The sequence below is a fragment of the Amblyomma maculatum genome, chromosome 3 (genome assembly GCF_055883805.1).
Source record: "Amblyomma maculatum isolate TAMU_Amacu chromosome 3, ASM5588380v1, whole genome shotgun sequence".
NCBI classification, from domain to species: Eukaryota; Metazoa; Arthropoda; class Arachnida; order Ixodida; family Ixodidae; genus Amblyomma; species Amblyomma maculatum.
The window spans coordinates 23,129,081-23,149,063 of NC_139346.1; the positions used below are offsets into that span (position 1 = coordinate 23,129,081).

At 50.3% G+C, this 19,983-nt stretch overlaps 1 protein-coding gene and 1 pseudogene across 1 annotated transcript in view; one reads left to right on the plus strand and one right to left on the minus strand.

The window, feature by feature from the left end:
• The window catches only part of LOC146194338 (putative ATP-dependent DNA helicase HFM1), a 212,462-nt gene that overhangs the window by 71,189 nt on the left and 121,290 nt on the right, over window positions 1–19,983 (plus strand). The gene's annotated exons all lie outside the window — the stretch shown is intronic.
• Window positions 10,878–11,950, minus strand: LOC146194339 (uncharacterized; annotated as a pseudogene).

Below are 19,983 nucleotides of genomic sequence, written 5' to 3' on the forward strand. Positions count from 1 at the left end.
GAACACAGCTCCGGACAAAAAGCCGACACCAAACGCCGAGGTTAGCGTGCAATACGAGTACACGTATACAGCCACTATATCTACGTTTACACTGTGGACGGTCGGAAAACTGCTTTGGTGGACAGCAAATACAGCAGCAGACTAATCTGTCGGTCAAATCAGTGGCTCAGCCAAGAAAAGTGCCGACTAAAGTAAAACGTCTAGCGGGCACTTTGGGCCACTAAAGTGTGATGAGGAGGAGGAAGAGGACAAAACATCTTTATTTAGTCAGCGAGGCGGGGGGGGGGGGGGGGGGGGGGGGGCGTCAGTTCAGGGACCCGTTGGCCATGGCTGCGGTAACAGCGCGACGAGCCAGCCATTGCTGGCGCTCTGGGCAGGGGTCCTGCACGGCGGCCCCCAATCTTCCATGCAGGGGTGGGGGAGAGGGCTTACAGAAGGGGTAACTTAGCACGCCCAAATAATGTGGTAGAGCGTTGCCCGCTCACCGCAATGTGCGCAGTCAGGGAAATAAAGGGAGGGGTACCAGAGGTTTAGAAGATATCGTGTAATAAATGTATTAGTTTGCAGGCGGCGGTAAGTTGCTGCTTCTTGAGTAGACAGGGTGGGAGAAGGGGGAGGTAATGTACGGCGAGACAGCCTTTAGTGTTCAAGCAGTTCTTAGTGGCACGGGCAGAGGCTCTTTATTTTTCTTTCCTTTTGCATGCCTCAGCATAATATATGTGTATGTAAGGACCGGGAAGGCATACGTGTGATCCGGGAGAGGGGAGGCTCGGGGAAGGAGCGCGCGAGCGTTTCGATGGGCAGCTTCATTGCCGGGAATCGACTGGTGTCCCGGAATCCAGATCATACTGATCCTTTTCGGAGGATTAGCGGCGAGGATTCGGCGGCTAGCGGCACCGATGCGTCCGCGAAGATAGTTACGGCACGCGGTGCGGGAATCTGACATGATGGGAGCTTGTGCATTAGTGGCGGCGGCCAGAGCGATGGCTGCTTCTTCGGAAATACTCGGTTCGGTGGTGCGAAGAGAGGCATAGTTGAGGAGAGTGCCCGCTGGAGATGCCACGGTAATGGCCATGTGTCCGTTAAGAGGGCCAGCAGCGTCTACGTACAGAGTGTTCGGTTGGCTGTCCCATATTTGAGAGAGGTGAGTGGCTCTTGCCTGTCAGCGGTCTTAGTGATATTCTGCATGCATGTGCTTGGGGAGAGGTTTGACGGTAATTTGTCGGCGGATATTCTGTGGCATATCTTCGCGGTTTTGGGTGGTATAGAGCGGGGCAATATTGAGAGATTGAAGGACACGCGTCTTCCAGTGGACGAGGCCGCTAAGCGGACAAGTTGCACCAGGCGATGTGCTTCATGCAACTCTTCAATGGTGTGGAGTAAGCGGTCAGTAGACGTGCATTGGGGAAGCCCCAGAGCTGTCTCGACCGCTTTTCTGACAAGAGTGTTCAACCGATTGAGCCGCTGCTTACGAAGCGGAAGGTATGGCGTGCCGTAGGTAATGCGGGCGATAATGAATACGTTGACCAGCTGCAGTGCGTCTCGCTCCCTAATGCCGTAGTTTCGATGTTTAACTCGTTGAAGCATTCGTATATTTTATCGGTAGTGTTGACTAATATTGAGAGTAGAGGAATAGGAGCGGCCGTAAGGGATAACGAGGCCGAGGATCTTGATCTCCGGCTTCACTTCTATCATTTGGCCGTCCAGGATGACCTCAATTGGCAAGGTGGCACCGTAAGGGGGATATCGCCGGCGGTCAATAATAAGAATTTCCGATATCTCAGTGGAACAGGCAAGGCCACGAGAAGTGGCACAGGCACTGACCAGGTCTGTCGCCGCTTGGAGGTTGTCTTGAATTTCGCCTTCATTACCATAGGCGGTCCAAGTGGTCACATCGTCCACGTGGATGGCGTGTCCAACTCCCGGAAGGCTGTCGAGCTTATTGGAAAAGTCCTTCATAATGAGGTTGAGAAGCAGTGGTGAAAGTATCGTGCCTTGAGGTGTGCCCCTAGGGCCCAGACTTATGGGTGTGGAAGTAGTTTCGTCCACATTAGGGATGGCTTTCCTATTGGTTAGAAAAACTCGTACATAGTTGTAGGTACGAGAACCACAGTGGGTGGAGTTCAGGCTGGAAATAATGCTGCTATGGGTAACGTTATCGAAGGCACCGCGCAGATCTAAAGCCAGGATGGCTCTTACTTGATGTCGATTTGGGTGCGTGAGAAGTTCCGATTGTAGTTGGATTAGGATATCTTGTGTAGAGAGGTAGGCGCGGAAGCCAAACATAGAGTGCGGAAAATGCCTTCATCTTCAACATATCTGGTGAGACGGGTATTAATAACTCGCTCAAACAGCTTCCCGAAGCAAGAAGTAAGGGAAATAGGGCGTAGGTGCTCAACTGAGAAGTTTCTTGGACTTTGGAATATTCCTGACTCGTGATGAGGTGAAAGCCATTATAGCGCGGTGGATCGTAGCCCTCTACTACGACATCTCTATTTCCCTCTCTTCTTTCACTCACACCTTCGTCCCTTCCATTACGGCGTAGTACTGTCCGCGGTGAATTGTGATAGATACTGCGCGTTCTCTATCCTGCAAATCAATTTGATATGCTGCTGACGCCTTCCTTTACTAACGCCTGCCAGACATCTGGGTCTGCTTCTGTTTACTGTGTGGTACGGCATTCGAGTAATCGGCAAATGAAAAGCGCTGCACAGGGGCCTAGATCGTGCGCCCGAAGGGGTCAGCTTCGTGTATGCATGAATCGCCTGGTGACGTCATGTCCAGTTGTGACTGTACATGGCGCGCCCCTTGTCGAACACAACCAGCATTCCATTGAACGCATAAAAGTTCACCGGTGTTATATAGTAGTAGTAGAAGACGTTATTGAAGCGCAACGCTTAGGCGCCTGATACATCGATAGCCTGCTGAAGGAGCAGGCGTTGTTCTTCCTCGCCCTCACCCTCAGCACCAAACCAGTCCATCCCGGTCCAGATAGTATGGAAGCGGGTGGGGAGGAAATCCGTTTACAATGCAACTGGGCATGAAAATAGGTAGTGGGATATGTTGGCCTATCGGCACGCGTTACGATACTGGCTGTACAAGCCACGATAAACCACTCCCTAAAAGCAGCCAGGACTGTAAACTCACTGAATACAGGCTCAATTTAAGAACACGTACGGCTGCGCGTTGGTAGTCGGAGGCGAGTAATTTGCTGCGCTTCCAGAGAAGCCGGATGTCACCTCCTACAAGTCAGATCGCTTCCCGCTTCAAAAACGCGCACCCCTTTTACATTGTCTCTTGAAAACAAGATGAGAACTGATAATAAAAACACAAATAGTGGCTATTTGGGCTTGTTGGCGCGTGACCATAGCGAGATTGTAGCACAATGCAAGACAGCACACGAAGAAACGAGCAACACGAGTGCTACCTAATGCATAAATCACTGCGAAAGATCCTTTACTCGCACGCTTCCGTTTGCAATGACCGCTCAGGCGCAGCCGGAGCGATCCTGCAGTGCACTCTCCGCTGCTCGCAAGGTGGCACTATCTTGTTAGACGATCGCGTCGGCTCCTAGCGAATGCCCGTTGCCTAAACTGAGGCGCCGGCATTGGGCGGGGCGGCCACCGAAGCTCCACCGAAACCTAATACGTCATTTTAAAGACAGATTGCGTCTCCACTTTTTATGTTTAAAAGGGCTTTTGCAGATTAAAATTCGCGTCTCGTCAATTTCTCAATGCAGAAGCGCACTGGAGGGCCACAGATGGCTATCACGTCACACCCTTAAGGCGGAGTTTAAGTGTACGCATGATTTTAGGTGGAGAGTGGGGCCTTTAACGCTGTCCTTTTAGCACTTTCAGGCTACTGAACTGTTCTACATGCACTTTCTGTTCTCATTCTGCGCGAATGGGGGCAGAATGTGCCGCAAATAGTGGCTATTGGTTTAGAAGCCGCTGAATTGTGCCACACGTACCTCCTGTTAGATTTTGCGCGAAGAGAGGCAGAATGTGCCACAAATTGTGTACACTAACTTAGCATACAGCACAGGGAAGCCGGTGACGTCTAGTCGCAATTAGCTATGGCTGCTCCGTTGTTGATATTATCTAAAGAAATGCGCTCGTTATGTCAGCCTGGAGAAAAGGCACCGCTGCACAGCCGTCGCAGCCTTGCTAAGAAGTGCATGAAGCGGCCTTGGCTTCCTCCACGAGGGCCGCAGGCGTTCGCGGCTTTAGGGCCCGGTTTCTTGTTCTGTTTCAGCGTTTGCTTCCTTCGCAGAAAAGGAAGCCGGTTCTCTACAAATATACACATAGTTATTGCTAATTATACGTCACCTTGTAGACGGTCGAACTATGTTCTACTGCATACCAAGAGTGCCTTTTCGGCCTCTGGTGTCTGCAGTACTTCGTGCTAGAAAGGATATATGCACGGAAAGAAAGCGATCAGCGAAAACCTTCAACTAAACATTTATTAAACACACACACACACACACACACACACACACACACACACACACACACACACACACACACACACACACACACACACACACACACACACACACACACACACACACACACACACACACACACACACACACACACACACACACACACACACACACACACACACACACACACACACACACACACACACACACACACACACACACACACACACACACACACACACACACACACACACACACACACACACACACACACACACACACACACACACACACACACACACACACACACCCTGTACGACCAATCATTTTTGCGCCAAGGCAAACAATACACAGTGGAAGAACACTTCATACGTTTATCAAAAATGCCAACGATTACGTTATTTAGTAATGCGAAATTTGAGCGCAGCTGATGAACTGTTCACCTTTTAGATAGATTGAGGAAAAAGATTTCGAGCGAAATATGTATTGTAAAAGAAGGCTAGGTCGAGACGGCGAGGTCGTGACGGCAAGGACAGCCAAGCCTTGTCTAGCGTTTTAGTCCGATCACGAACCCAGGCGCGCGCCGGAGCCGGCGCCGCGGGACGATGATGATGGTATGTACAAATGAAAGAAGAAGATCATGGCATGTACAAATGAAAGAAGGTCCACAGAAGGCTCACGCAATCTGCCCGGGGGGTCGGAAGCGGCCAGCCTGGTCGCTCCTAATTAACCGATGTACCGCGGCGCACAAACGGTTTCAAGCGAGAAACATGAACAATTTCAATTCCATGGTGGCGTCGATCGGCTGGGGGATCAACAGGCGTGACTTTGTAGTTAACTGGATAAGTTTGGCTGATAATCTCGTAGGGACCAAGGTAGCGGTGGTGGAATTTGTCACTAAGGCCACGGGTGCGCAGTGGTGTATACAGCAGTAATTCGTCACCGGGACGATAAGAGACCACGCGATGCGTAGAATCGTAGCGACTCTTGCGGTCTTCCTGGCACGCTGCTGTGTTGAGGCGGGCAAGATGACGGCATCTGGCCACGCGAGATAAGAACTGGGTAGGTACTGATGTGGAGTAGTCGGGCGTAGAGAAGAAGGAAGCGTCGAGAATTGTAGTGGGAGGACGGCCATAAACGAGGAAAAATGGAGAATAACCGGTAGTCCGCTGTACTGCTGTGTTATAGGCGAAAGTGACGAATGGTAGAATAGTGTCCCAATTTCGATGATCCGGTGTGATGTACACGGAGATCATATCCGATAAGGTGCGGTGAAATCGCTCAGTCAGCCCGTTAGTCTGGGGATGGTAGCTTGAGGTTGTCTTATGAAGGGTGGATGACGCGTGAAGAACTTCGGCAACGACTGCCGATAAGAAAGCCGTCCCGCGGTCACTTAGGAGCACCCGAGGAGCGCCATGACGCAATACAATTGATCGCAAAAAGAAATTTGCTACTTCTTGAGCGGAACCGGTCCGGTACAGGGGCTGTCTCAGCGTAGCGTGTAGGTGGTCGACAGCTGTTATAATCCAATGGTTACCCCCATCGGAGAGAGGTAGGGGACCATATAAGTCAATGCGACTACGTCGAATGGCGTGGCGGGACAGGGAACAGGTTGTAGAAGGCCAGCGGGCGAAGACGTCGGCCGTTTGCGACGTTGGCACAGAGGGCAGGATGCGACGTATTTGGCAACGCAGGAAGATAGGCCAGGCCAAAAGAATCGTTTTTTCACTCGGTCGTAGAGTTTTGTCAACACCAAGGTGACCTGCAGTAGCGTCATCGTGGAGAGCCGCCAGTATACGTGGACGAAGCACACGCGGCACGACTGGGATCCAGCGAGTTCCCATCAGGGCAATACACGAAGCGGAGTAGGATGCCATCTTCGAGCTTGAAATTGCGAAGTTGTCGGCGAAGCCGAGCATTGGGTGGGTCCGAAGCGCCAATAAGGCGGTCGATGATGGGTCGGCAGTAGGCATCGGCTAATTGCTGTGAGCGGAGAGCGGTGTTTGTTTTCAGAGTCATCAAATGAGGACTGTTGTGATATACGCCGGAGGAAGAGATGGTCGGCTGTGGTCATAGGTGGAATGCATTGGGAAGAAAAACAGCAAGCCGATTCCGAAAGTGGACAGCGAGAAAGAGCGTCGGCGTCTGGTGTTGGCGACCCGATTTATAAGTGACGTCGAAATTGTATTCTTGCAGGCGTAGAATCCAACGGCCAAGTCGGCCTGTCAAATTTTTGAGCAAAGACAACCAGCAAAGAGCATGGTGATCGGTCACAACTGTGAAATGCCGACCGTATAGGTAAGGGCGAAATTTTTGGACAGCCCAGACGACGGCAAGGCACTCCTGCTCGGTAATGGTGTAGTTTTTCTCAGCTGGAGTCATAGTCCGACTGGCGAAGGCAATCACTTTCTCACGCGAAGTTGCATCGCGCTGCAGGAGTACAGCTCCAAGACCGAGACCACTAGCATCAATGTGCAGGATGGTTGGAGCGCTGTCACTGAAGTGCCAAGAACAGGGTCAGATGTGAGGGCGTGCTTCAGATTATTTAAAAGCGGCTTCGCACTGTTCAGTCCACACGAAAGGCTGCGTGCTTTAAGTAGTTCATGAAGTGAGCAGCGATACTTGCAAAATGCTTTATAAAACGCCGCAAATAAGACGCCAGGCCGAGAAAACTGCGCAATTCTGTAATTCGTTGTGGACGAGCAAAGTTCAAGACCGCGATGATTTTTTCAGGGTCTGGACGAATGCTGTCGTGGCTGACTAGATGTCCCAATATTTTCCTTCTGTGCAAAGTGGCTCTTCTTGGTGTTGAGCTGAAGGCCCGCTGAAGCGAGACAGGTGAGGACCTCATTCAGGCGCGTGAGATGGTCGTTAAAAGTTGACGAAAAGATGACAATGTCATCCAAGTAACATAACAGGTTCTCCATTTTAGGCCACGAAGCACAGTATCGATCCTTCTTTCAAATGTCGCTGGTGCGTTACAAAGTCCGAAAGGCATAACATTAAATTCGTAAAGGCCATCGGGAGGTAAGAAAGCGGTTTTTTCTTTATCGTCCTCGTGCATAGATATTTGCCAATAACCTGAGCGGAGGTCCAAAGTCGAGAAATATTCGGAGGCTTGGAGAGAGTCAAGGGCGTCATCAATTCTTGGCATTGGGTATACATCTTTGCGGGTAATTTTGTTGAGTGCCCGGTAATCAACACAAAAGCGTACCGAGCCGTCCTTTTTTTTTAACTAACACTACTGGGGAGGACCATGGGCTTGTCGAGGGACGAATAATATTGCGATGGAGCATGTCATTTACATTTTCTTCAATTACTTTTCGTTCAGAGAGGGAAACCCGATAAGGCCGTCGGCAAACGATAGAGTTACCTTCAGTAATGATGCGATGGTGCGCAACGCTAGTCCGTCCCAGTGGTGGGGAAGTGGCATCAAAAATGGCTTGGTGGTGTCGAAGCAATGTCAGCAGTTCTTGGCGTTGGTTCGGCGTGAGGTTAGGATTAATAGTCTGTGTGAGAACAGAAAGAGAGACGTCTGGCGAAACACGGCGCTGAGGCAGAGGGGCGGTGAGCACCATCAAGGACAAAGGTTGAACATCCACCATGCAGGGGAGAGAAGTTCCTTTTGGGAGCACGAGGGATTCACGTGAAGTGCTAGTGGCCGCTACTGTCGCTGAGCCGTTGCAGAACCTCACAAGACTTGACGGGAAGGCGATACCGCGTGGCAAGATGACGATGAGATGGTGCGATGAGTACGTCCCCGTCAGTGATGTGGTCAGAAACAACGGTAAGCAGTTTTTCGCACTGAGGAGGCAAAACAGTATCAGCGGCGGCAACTAGGGGATACTGTCGTTCAGAAACTTCAGATGAAAAATCGCTGTCTGTCATATGGATAACACGGTCGCCACAAGAAATTAACGCCGAAGCGGTTGACAAAAAATCCCATCCTAAAATCATCAGATGCGCACATGGTGAGAGCACAGCAAACTGCACATGATGGCGGACGCCGTCAATAACAATTCGTACGGTGCACTTTGCTAAAGGGCGCAAAGGGACGTCATTGGCTCCGCGGAGTTCAGGCCCATCATATGGTGTTGTCACTTTTCGCAAACGGTAGCACAAATCAGCGTGAATGACAGAAATTGCAGCTCCTGTATCAATCAATGCTTCGACCGGTAATCCTTCAGCGAAAACAGAAATCACATTATACAGGTGATCTGGAGAACTTTTGGTAAGTTCGCAGAGTGCAGTTTGACCTCCGGAAACTGCAACGCTTAGTTTTCTGGATGGCGGACAGGGATAGTTGTTGCGGGTCGGAGAGGGGAAACTAAGCGACGGTATGAGGATAGGGACCGACGTCGGGATGCATGGGTTCCACGAGGCTCAGACGTGGATTCTGGAAGTGGGGATGACCTTCGAGGTGGGCTTGGAGTAAACCGGCGTTGATAATATAACGTTGGAGGGATGTCACTTTCAAAGGTATTGTAACCACGGCGCTCATTCTGGAGGCGGCGACGACAGACGCGAGATATATGTCCTCTAATGCCACAGTAATAGCAAATTGGTCCGGAGGGGCGCCAAGGTGCGTAATAGGGTGGTGCAGGTTGAGCCGTCGTTATTGCATTGACGTGATTGTAGTTTGGTGCCGGTCGAGGCGGGGGAACTAAAGGAGGGGGGGATGCTGCGACGTGCGCGTAAGCCGGTACTGAGCGGGGTGCCGGAGGGCCAGATGTTATAGGTTCGGTGATTGTTGCCAGATCTTCTTTGATGATGCTGCGAAGACCTGCGTCATTAGATGTTGCGGAAGAGTGTTCGCACCCGTGTCGACAGACAGGCTTGAGTGCCTGGAGCTCCTCGCGGATGATGCTCGAATAAGAAGTGCCCGCAGGTCGAGATCAGCATAGGTCGGGCCAGTAGCGTTGGCGGGCTGCAATCGGGAGGACTGCAACTGGTCGATGCGTTGGCAGGTCGTAATAATAGAATCAATAGTTGAAGGATTCTGAGCAACTAGGATGTTATACGCCGTAGAATTGATTCCTTTCAAGACGTGGTGTACTCGTTCATGTTCCGCCATGGTGGGACTAATACGCCGGCAGAGTGCAAGTATGGCCTCTATGTAAGACGCATATGACTCATCAGGACCTTGACGGCGTGAAGCGAGCTTGGTCTTCGCGATCTCAGTCCGAACTGCCGGGTCGGCGAAGTACTGTCGGAACTGCTGTTTGAAGGTGGTCCAGTAAGTTGTGTGGGGCTCGCGGTTGATGAACCAAGTCCTGGCGACCTCAATAAGGTACAACGAGATGTTGAGAAATTTCAGAGCATCGTCCCACCGGTTGTAGGCACTGCAGCGTTCGTAGGTGTCAAGCCAGTCATCGACGTCTTCATCGCGACGACCAGCGAACAGCGGCGGGTCGCGCTGTCGTGTGGGCACAGTCGGAGGGGGTGGTGCAGCCGAGGTAGAGGGTCCGGCTTGTTCGTGGGTACTGTCGGTAGACATAGCGATGGTGGCAGTTGCCAAACGGCGACCGGAACGTAGCTCCAACGAGAGGCAGGGCCAAGGCAGCAAGGGGATCAAATTTCGCCTCCACCACTTGTAAAAGAAGGCTAGGTCGAGACGGCGAGGTCGTGACGGCAAGGACAGCGAAGCCTTGTCTAGCGTTTTAATCCGATCACGAACCCAGGCGTGCGCCGGAGCCGGCGCCGCGGGACGATGATGATGGTATGTACAAATGAAAGAAGAAGATCATGGCATGTACAAATGAAAGAAGGTCCACAGAAGGCTCGCAGTATGTACAATTAAAGACCTAAATTTTTTCACATATTTCTTCCAGAAACACTCCACTAAGAGTTCTTTGACTGTCATGAAGGAAGCTTCGTGGTCGTCCAAAGTCTTCAACTATGGCACTTCTTTCTCTCTTTTTCACTGCCACTATTCTACTTTTATTTGCAGCTCCCTCGGCAGCTGCGTTTCGATGGAGGACGAAGAGGCGTCCGTGTGCTGTGCGATGTCAGCGCACGTTAAAGATCCCCAGGTGGTCGCAATTACTCCGTAGCCCTCCACTACGGCTCCTCTTTCTCTTACGGCGCGGTTGAGGTGTCCACAGAAAACAAGTGAAACAGATACCGCGCCTTTCCCTTCCTCTCAATCAATCAGTTTTTTTATTTACAGCTTGGTTAAGGTGTCGTGACCGATACTGCACTTTTTATTTGATGTAAACCAATTTTAAACGCCGCTGATGCCTGCTGTACTGCGTCTGTTTCTATATGCTCTGTGCTGCGGCCTTTGAGACGCCTGGATTGAACGCCCGGCGAGATCAGCTTCGTATATGGGTGTGTGTGCGTGCGAACAACTTTTATTTCCACGAGAATGGAGGCCCCCTACTCCCCGCCGCCGGGACGCAGGTCTAGGGAACAGGAGCCGGAACCTCCGCGATTAGAGGCAGGCAAAGAGGTCTTGGTTCCTTGCGGCCTATTCTGCCAGGCGGATGGCATGTTTCAGCAGTGTTGGGTCCTAGCTCCGCAGATGGGTTTCCCAGGATTCTCTACTAAGTATTTTAGTCTTAGCCCCTGGAGAGCTAGCGCATTCCCAAATTACGTGGTTGAGGGTCCCTCTCTCCGCACATTGCTTACATTTACCGTCCAATCGGTCATCTTTCTGGACGTGATAGGCCCAGACCGGGTGGATGTAATCCCTGCCTGTAGACGCCACCATGCGGTCGCCTCTTTGGTGCTCAGACGCTTATCAGGTGGTGGCACTAGCTTTGTGCTTTGTCTATAATTTTTCACTATTTCGGTGTAATTTATTAGACGTTCGTCCATGTTCTGGCAATCAGGCGGCTCCACGGTTACCTGGAAGTAGAGATCTCGGGCTAACTCGTGTGCCGCCTCGTTACCAGGAGCAGACGCGTGAGCTGGAGTCCATATTAAGCTGACTTTTGTATTCAGCTGTTTTCCGGTCAGGATTCTCACCGCTTCTGGTGCGATCCTGCCCTTTGCGTAATTGTAGATGGCTATTTTGTTATCACTAATTATAAATTTTGCTTCCGTTCTTACGCAAGCGAGCGCTATCGCAACTTCTTCAGGTGCTTCGGAGTTGCGGCTTCTCATAGTGGCTGCCGATACTGGGGCGCCTCGGCCGTCGACTACCGAGGCTACCACCGCACCCAACTTCACATTCGCCGCATCAACGTATGCAACTGCCTTGCTGTCTAGTGGTTTGAAGTGCTTTTTGAGTGCTTCTGCTCTCTTTTGCCGCCTTTCCGAGTTGTATACGGGGTGCATGTGTCAAGGAAGAGAGGAGATGGTTAGCTTATCTCGGTATATCTGTGGAATGCTCGACTTTGGCTGCATCCCTGTGTCTGTCTGCAGGCCTACCATACTTGAAATGGCTCTTCCTGTAGTTGTCTGGCTTAGCCTTTTGAGTTGCGACACCCTGACTGCCTCAGCTATTTCTTCCCACGTATTCCGTACACTCGTAGCGAGCAGCCACTCTGTAAGTGTACTCATTGGTAGGCCCAGGGCCCTCTTTATGCATCGTGTAATGAGTACTTCTAATTTTCTATTTTCCTCTGCTTTAAGGTGTAATATAAAGTAGAGTAGCTTATGCGGCCTATGACATATGCCTGCATAAGTCTGATCAAGCTCCTTTCTTACAAGCCTCGGCCCTTCATTGTTATTCTTCTCAATATGCCTAGGACTTGTATGGCGTAGCCTTCCAGTTTCTTTAGTCTTCCGTCGTTGTATCCATTCTCTTGAATGTATAGCCCTAGGATTCGTATTTGATCAACTTTTGGTACGGACATTCCTTCCACTTTGATATCGAATTCTCCGATTTGATTGCACCTCAACGATTTTGGGTTGTAGACTAGTAGTTCTTATTTGTGCAGCACGAAAGCCCCCTACTAGCCGCGTAGTCTACTACTGTGTGTGCCGCTGCCTGCAGTAGTCTCTCTATGCTCGCAATACTCCCCTGGTTTATCCAGAGATAGATGTCCGCGTACATGCTAAATTTGAACCCCTCGATGTTGCTCAGCGGTTTTGTAAAACCCCTCATCGCCACGTTGAAGAAGATTGGGGAGAGAACCGATCCCTGCGGTGTGCCCCTGCTTCCTAGCTGCAATGTGGGAGACTCAATGTCTTGGAATTTAATGCAGGTGTTCTGTCCGTTAAGAATCCTCTTATGTAGTTATATTCTCTGGATCCCACTCCGATTTCCTGGAGACCGCTGAGAATCGCTTCACGCCTGGCGTTGTCGAAGGCTTTCGTTAAGTCTAGTCCCAAGATTATTTTGGCGTCCCTGGATCTTGAGTCTATTGGTCATGTTTTAGTCAGAGAATCACGTCTTGCCTGCTCTAGCCTGGCCGGAAACCAACCATCTCGTGTGGCTACAGGTTGTTTTGCTCCATGAAACGCGTTAGTCTCGGTTGTACTACGTACTCCTGACGTTTCCTGTTGAGGTCATCACCAGTCGTGACATCATGAGCAGCTGCGACGTCACTATCACTTCTGGTTATTAGACATGGCCGGATGTGACATCATGATGACGGCACATCCGGTCATGATGCCACGGTCGATGACGTAACCAGGCTACGAGGCCGACGGCGACTGCACGAAACGTAGGAACGGGCGCCAAAGAACTGCGCTCTAAAAAGCGACAAAGTACTCGGCAGTTCTTTCGCAACGCCAGACTTTCTGCTCTGTCATAAAATCATACTATTTTACAGTGCTCTAGTTCTTTTTGTAGTCATATGGTTTTAAGGCGAAAATTGTATTGGCCTAGCCGGAGCCAAGGTCATCGGCGGCGGAAGAGATTTGACCTTGAAACGGACGAGCGGGGGAGGTTGTTACCCGGATCATGTGTCCACAGAGAAAATATGACATGATATGCCTTTCCTTTCTTATAACCAATATACAACGTCAGCGTGGGCCAACAATAAATCTTGAAGGAGACGGATGCACCGTCCGTACCCCAAAACGTCCGGCTCCTTGACCATAAAAAGGTGGTGTGACTTTGATCTTATTAAGTGTACAGTGACCACCCAAAACTAGTTTCAGTTTCCTTTCCCCAATGCCTAACTTGAAAAAACTAAAACCTGACCTTGACCTGATTATGTTTTTCATGTGGCTGTAGGAAGGATTCAAAGGAAATGCCTGGGCCTGCTACTGGCTCTGTATCTGAGCCACCTCCGCGGCCATCGATTTAACATCGATTTATAAGAAGGCAAAGGCGCGGTAACTGTCTCACTTGTTTTCTGCGGACACCTCAACCGCGCCGTAAGGGAAGGGAGGAAGGCGGGAATGAAAGTGGAAAGAGAGAAAGAGGAGCCGTTGTGGAGGGCTACGGAGTAATTTCGACCACCTGGGGATCTTTAACGTGCGCTGACATCGCACAGCACACGGACGCCTCTTCCTTTCGCCTCCATCGAAACGCAGCCGCCAAGGTCGGGTTCGAACCCGGGTATTCCGGCACAGTAGCGGCCTCGTGCGGACGGAAGACAGAAAGTAGAGAACAAAGAAAAAGGAGGAAAGACGCGCGCCGCAACAGCCGTCGTCCACCACATAAGCGGTGGCGGGTGCAATGACGGCCTACAACAGATAAAAATTCGTTGGCAGGCTGGCCTCCGCTGCAAGCGGCATTGACCTACCAGCCCCAGGCCCGTAGGGCCAGGAACAACCACCCTTCACAACCCCCCTGATTAAGTGCTGACTTTCAAAAAGTGTGGTGGATACCTACACTTAACCAGGTCGCGCCAACCTTTATTCCGAAAGCAATGCTACTCTATGTTTCGAGCCTTCAGCGTAGCGCGGCGGTAGCCAGATGCGGCAGGAAACAGACACAGTCGATACATGACCATAGCGGCGGTAGATGGGGGAGGCACCCTCATCACGGTGGCTACCATACTAGGGAAAGAAACCGAGATAGCGGAGGAAGCTGCGATAGCGATCGCTTGCGTTGGCACCAAAGCTAGATATATTATTAGCGACAGTAAAACTGCAATCCAAAATTTCAGTAGGGGAAGGGTAAACCCCCTCACCACCAAAATTTTAACACAAGGAGTGATTGATAGGACGATCAACATCATTTGGACCCCGGCGCACGAATCTGTCAGCGGTAACGAGGCGGCCCACAGTGCAGCTCGAGATCTCTACCTCCGAGCTGTACTGGATGGCTCGGCTCAGGCAGAACATAATAGAGAAGGGCGATTAATCTCGTATCAAGACATTACAGAACACTACAGGCAATGCCGGAGGCGTTTCCCCCCACAAAACACGGCGTTAAATAGAGGTCAGGCAATGGCGTGGAGACGCCTGCAGACTGGAATATACCCAAACCCAGTACTAAATAAACATATGCGATCGGACTGCGAGGACGATAAATGTAAAAAGTGTGGGGCGAGAGGAACCCTCGACCATATAATTTGGGAGTGCGCCCCAGGCAGGGCGCAAAACGTTAGCAGTAGGGAAGCCTGGGAAACCTTATTGCGAAGCTCGGATCCTGAGCTCCAACTCACCGCCGTCCAACTGGCAGCAGTGGCCGCTGGCGAAACCAAACCGGCCAGCATCTAATGCGACCATCCCGTGCGGCTGGGCCGCTAAGTCCCCTCCCCCTTACAGGGGGGTGAGACAGAGCAGCCCAGGCGGTGTGATCCTTCTCTGTAGGATAATAAAAGTTTTCAACAACAACAACAACAACGTCTTACTCACGTGACGCTGTGATGTCGCACCCCACGTGACACTAGGGTGAGAGTTGGGCTTTCAACTCAAGCGGTCGGCGTGGCGCGGTCGGAGCCGCGGCTCAGTTGGCAAGAGCTGCCAACTTGGGCCTCTCGTTTCACATGGGATGGTTATGTCAGAATCAGCCTGCTAGGACCCTGGTATTCACGTTACCCCTATAGGTCACTAAGGCACGTACATACAGCTTGGTTAAAGCGGGGCTTTATATGTGGGTTGAAGATTGATTGATTGAATGTCCTTTATTGAATGGGACGGCTCATGGCCATGGATGGGGGTAAATGGGGTGTAGATAGAATCTTCATTGTTTAGGTCATCACTCAAATCATATTTCTCTAACCAGGCCACTAAGCGAGCCATATTTGGCAAATATCGTCTCTGTGAGCATGAGTTTCTAGAATGAAACGGTAGTTCAGGCGGTAGGGTTTGATCTCGGAGCGTCCAGTAGAAAAAGCAGGGCAATCTCAGAGTAGATGAGATATGTCGCTACGCGTTAGAGTCGTACAGTGGGGGCACGTAATCATTTCCTGTCTATACTGACGCCAGCGGGCCATCATACGTGGCGTGTAAGCCGCATGGGCGATGAGCGTACTCAAGAAGACTTCTTGACTTCGGGTGAGGTAGGTTTTTCGCATAAAAGGTGGGTCTGGTGTGGCCACCTGCATGCGATGCAGACTGAGGCTACGAAGACTGGTCCGAGTATAAAGAAGGGGTGTGTTGCCCGCCCAAGGTCGAGTAAGGATGAAGCAAGGGGGGTGGGGAAGTAAATGTGGACATGCCACCCGCCAAGGCAGCCGCAGCGTGCCGCCGCATTGCCCCTGATAGTCCGAGTGAACTGGGGTCCACTGAATAACGACAGTTCTGGTCGCGAGTTGGTGGTGTTTAAGCAGGCGCTGTATGGCCGTAGCAGTTGCATCTTGTGAACCCGGAGTAGCGATTTCCTTGTAAGCTTCATAGGAATCAGTAAGAATTCATATTGAACCAGTTCTGTTGCAAGGCACTCCTGACAAGGCTCCCCAAATCGCGAAGAGTTCAGCATGAAGAGGGGTACCTTGAGGTAGGTGGCAGGCATAAGCACCTGACCCAAGAAGAAAAAGAGAAGAACGCTCGGTCACGCGCAGCTAATGCTTTCTCTGAATATTTGGTTCAGCAGCATTGAACTCTTGTAATGTTTTTGATTAGGTGCTGACGTTCAAAAAGTCGGCGCGACCTTGGTCTGGTTAAGTGTAGAAGTCCATCATACTCTGAACTTCACCCAAAAGTACACGGCATCTTCCTCCCCCACCATCATCATCAGCCTGACTATACCCACTGCAAGGCGAAGGCCTCTCCCATATTTCTCCACTTAACCCGGTTCTGTGCTAGTTGCATCCACTTGACCCCTGCGAACTTCTTAATCTCATCCGCCCACCTAACCTTCTGCCGCCCCCTGCTACGCTTTCCTTCCCTTGGAATCCAGTTTGTTACCCTCAGCGACCATCGGTTATCCTCTCTTTGCACTACATGTCCTGCCCATGTCCATTTCTTCTTAATTTCCACTAGAATGTCGGTAACTTGAGTTATTTCTCTGACCCACTCTGCACGCTTTCTATCTCTTAATGTTACCCCTACCATTTTTCGTTCCAAAGCCCTCTGGGTTGTCCTCAACTTAAGTAGAACTCTCTTGGTTAGCCTCCATGTTTCAGCTCCATAGGTAAGTACAGGCAAGATGCAACTGTTGTATACTTTCCTCTTGAGCGATACCGGTAAGCTGCTAGTCATAATCTGTGAGTGCTTGCCAAATGCGCTCCATCCCAATCTTATTCTTGTTATTTCCTTTTCATGGTCCGGATCTGCGGTTACTACCTGTCCTAAGTAGACATATTCGCCTACTACTTCCAGTATTTCACTACCTAATGTAAACTGCTGTTCCTTCCCGAGGCTGTTGAACATTACCTTAGTCTTCTGCATATTGATTTTCAAGCCTACCTTTCTACTTTTCCTGTCTAGGTCATCAATCATTATTTGCAGTTCATCCCTCGAGTTGCTTAGCAAGGCAATGTCATCAGCAAATCGCAGATTACTGAGGTATTCTCCATCTACCCTTATCCCTAACTGCTCCCATTCCAAGTCTCTGTATACTTCCTCTAAACAAGCTGTGAATAGTACTGGGGAGATTGTGTCTCCTTGCCTAACACCTTTCTTTATGGGAATTTTGTTACTTTCTTTATGCAGAACTATGGTTGCTGTGCAGCCACTATATATATCTTCCAGCACTTTCACGTACGGCTCGTCGACCCCCTGATTTCGCAATGCCTGCATCACCGCCGAGGTTTCAACTGAGTCGAATGCTTTTTCGTAATCAATGAATGCTATGTATAAGGGCTGGTTATATTCCGAGCATTTTTCTATCACCTGATTGATGGTATGGATATGATCGATAGTAGAGTACCGTTTCCGAAACCCTGCTTGATCCTTTGCTTGATTGCAGACTAAGGTTGTCCTGATTATATTAGCGATTACCTTAGTAAATACCTTATACGTAACAGACAGTAAGCTGATTGGTCTGATATTTTTATCGTCCTTAGAGTCCCCTTTCTTGTGAATGAGGATAATGTTTGCATTCTTCCATGGTTCCGGTACCGTAGATAACACCAGGCACTGCGTATACAGGGTGGCCAGTTTTTCTAGCATGATATCCCCCCCGTCCTTCAGCAAATCTGTAGTTATCTGATCCTCTCCAGCTGATTTCCCCCTTTTCATAGTTTCTAGTGCTTTCTTGACCTCGTCCTTCATCACTGGTGGAACGTCTGACTGTTTTTCCCTACCGCCAATCTCATTACGGTCCTGACTACTTTGGCTACTGTAGAGATCTGTATAGAACTCCTCGGCTACTTTGACTATCTTGTTCATATTAGTGATGACGTTGCCCGCCTTGTCCCTTATCGCATACACCCCCAAATCTAACACAAAAGAAAAATATGATGACGTGACCTTGACCTGATGTCACGCGTTAGTAATTAGAGGATTATTAACGATGCGCCCTTAATGGTGCGCACACACCCGACACCCTTAGAGTGAGTGGGGATAGCTGCTCCGGTCGCGAAGGAGATGCCCTCGATTTGCGTGGCAAGCTCAGCCGGAATTCAACTACCTTGTAGTGACAGAAGGGGGTGGCCGTTTGGTGCACAGCTTTCACCGGCTCAAGCCGGAGTAAGGGTCGGAGTCAGAAGTAACAAAATAAACTTTATAGAAAGCAAGAGACGATACAGAGGAATACACACGAACACTCAAAATGCACAGACGAGAGGTTCACAGAGAACAACGCTAAGCATGCAACTACAGAGATATTCAATAACACAGATACTTTACAACACAGAAGAATACGCGAGGAGTCAAATAAACAACACCAAATTGTTCACCGGACACTGTTGCAGACCAACGCCTGGAGAGTCACGATGTGGCCGCCATGTAAAACGAGCGCCGCTCCCGCGCAGGTCTGTGGGCTTGCCAGCAGCGGGTTATCCAGCTGTAGCACTCGCAAACACGGCGCAACGGTAGCTAAACACTGACTGACTGACTCAAGCGACGCGACCTCAATAAATAGGGCGCGCCGCATCTGTTACGGCACGCTAAGGCGGCACGCACACACATTTAGCTTCGCTTGTTAAAGCGTTCTTTTTTCCTCCCGCTTAGCCGCGTGTAGTCATTGGTTGAGTGCTGTCAAAAAATCGAGATAAGACGAGCACATTCGGCCAGCTGAGTCACCGTCATCGCCGAGTGATAAGAGGGTGACGTCGATGCGTACAAGGCTACGCGCTCTCCTCGTGCGGAAAGGGAGGCTTTTCTCGAATGTCGTCGAATCTTCGATGCGGCGCCGCGCGGGCTTCACTCCGCGCAGGCTCAATAAAAATATTGTTGTGGCTGTAGGAAGAAGGAAAAGAAAATGCACGGGCCTGCTACTGGCTCTGTAGCTGAGCCACCTCCGCTGCCTCGTGCAGACAGACTAGAAAATAGAGAAGAAAAGGAAGGGGGAGAGAAAGACGCGCGCCGCTACAGCCGCCACCCACCACCGAAGCGGTGGCGGGAGCAATGACGGCCTACGACATATAAAAATTAGAGGGCAGGCAAGCCCCTCCCCCCCCCCCCCCGCAAGCGGCGGTGACCTACCTGTCCCAGCTCCATCAAGGGAGTGCTAGACATTATAAAACAAAATGTACGCCGATTTCGTGACACCTGATTAAGCGTAGGTGTCCACCAAATGTATACAGCTCCTTCCTTTCTCTAAAACCTAAGTTAAAGAAAAAATGAAGACAAAAACACGGATTGAAAAGGTGGTGTTACAGGGATTACCGTGACTACCCTCATAGACCAACACCGTGTTTACAAACAAAGGGGGCGCTCGCGGCGTCGCAGCCGACTGGGGGTGAAAAATAGGTTTAGCGTCCATAGGAATACATAGAATCGAAATATTCCAAAGCAGTTTTCTCATTTCACGGGACACCTATGATGTCGTTATTCGGCACAGAGCAACCATGAACATCCTAGAACAGATATTCAAAATATGAAATTTCATTACCGAGGCAAAGTATTTTTAAAATACCGCGAAACATGTTGAGGTGCGAGTTGGGAGGGCGATCCGTAGTAAAACATGTAAACATAACTTACCAGAACATTTTTTCTCATTTCTCAGAGCATCAGAAGTTGTGGTCGGTTGTTAAACGTTGACCAGCGCTTTGAAGAAGTGTGTGATAATATATGTTGCGTCATTACGGAGACAGTCTACTTTTAAAACTCCCCGAATAACCTGTGTTATGAATCCAGACACC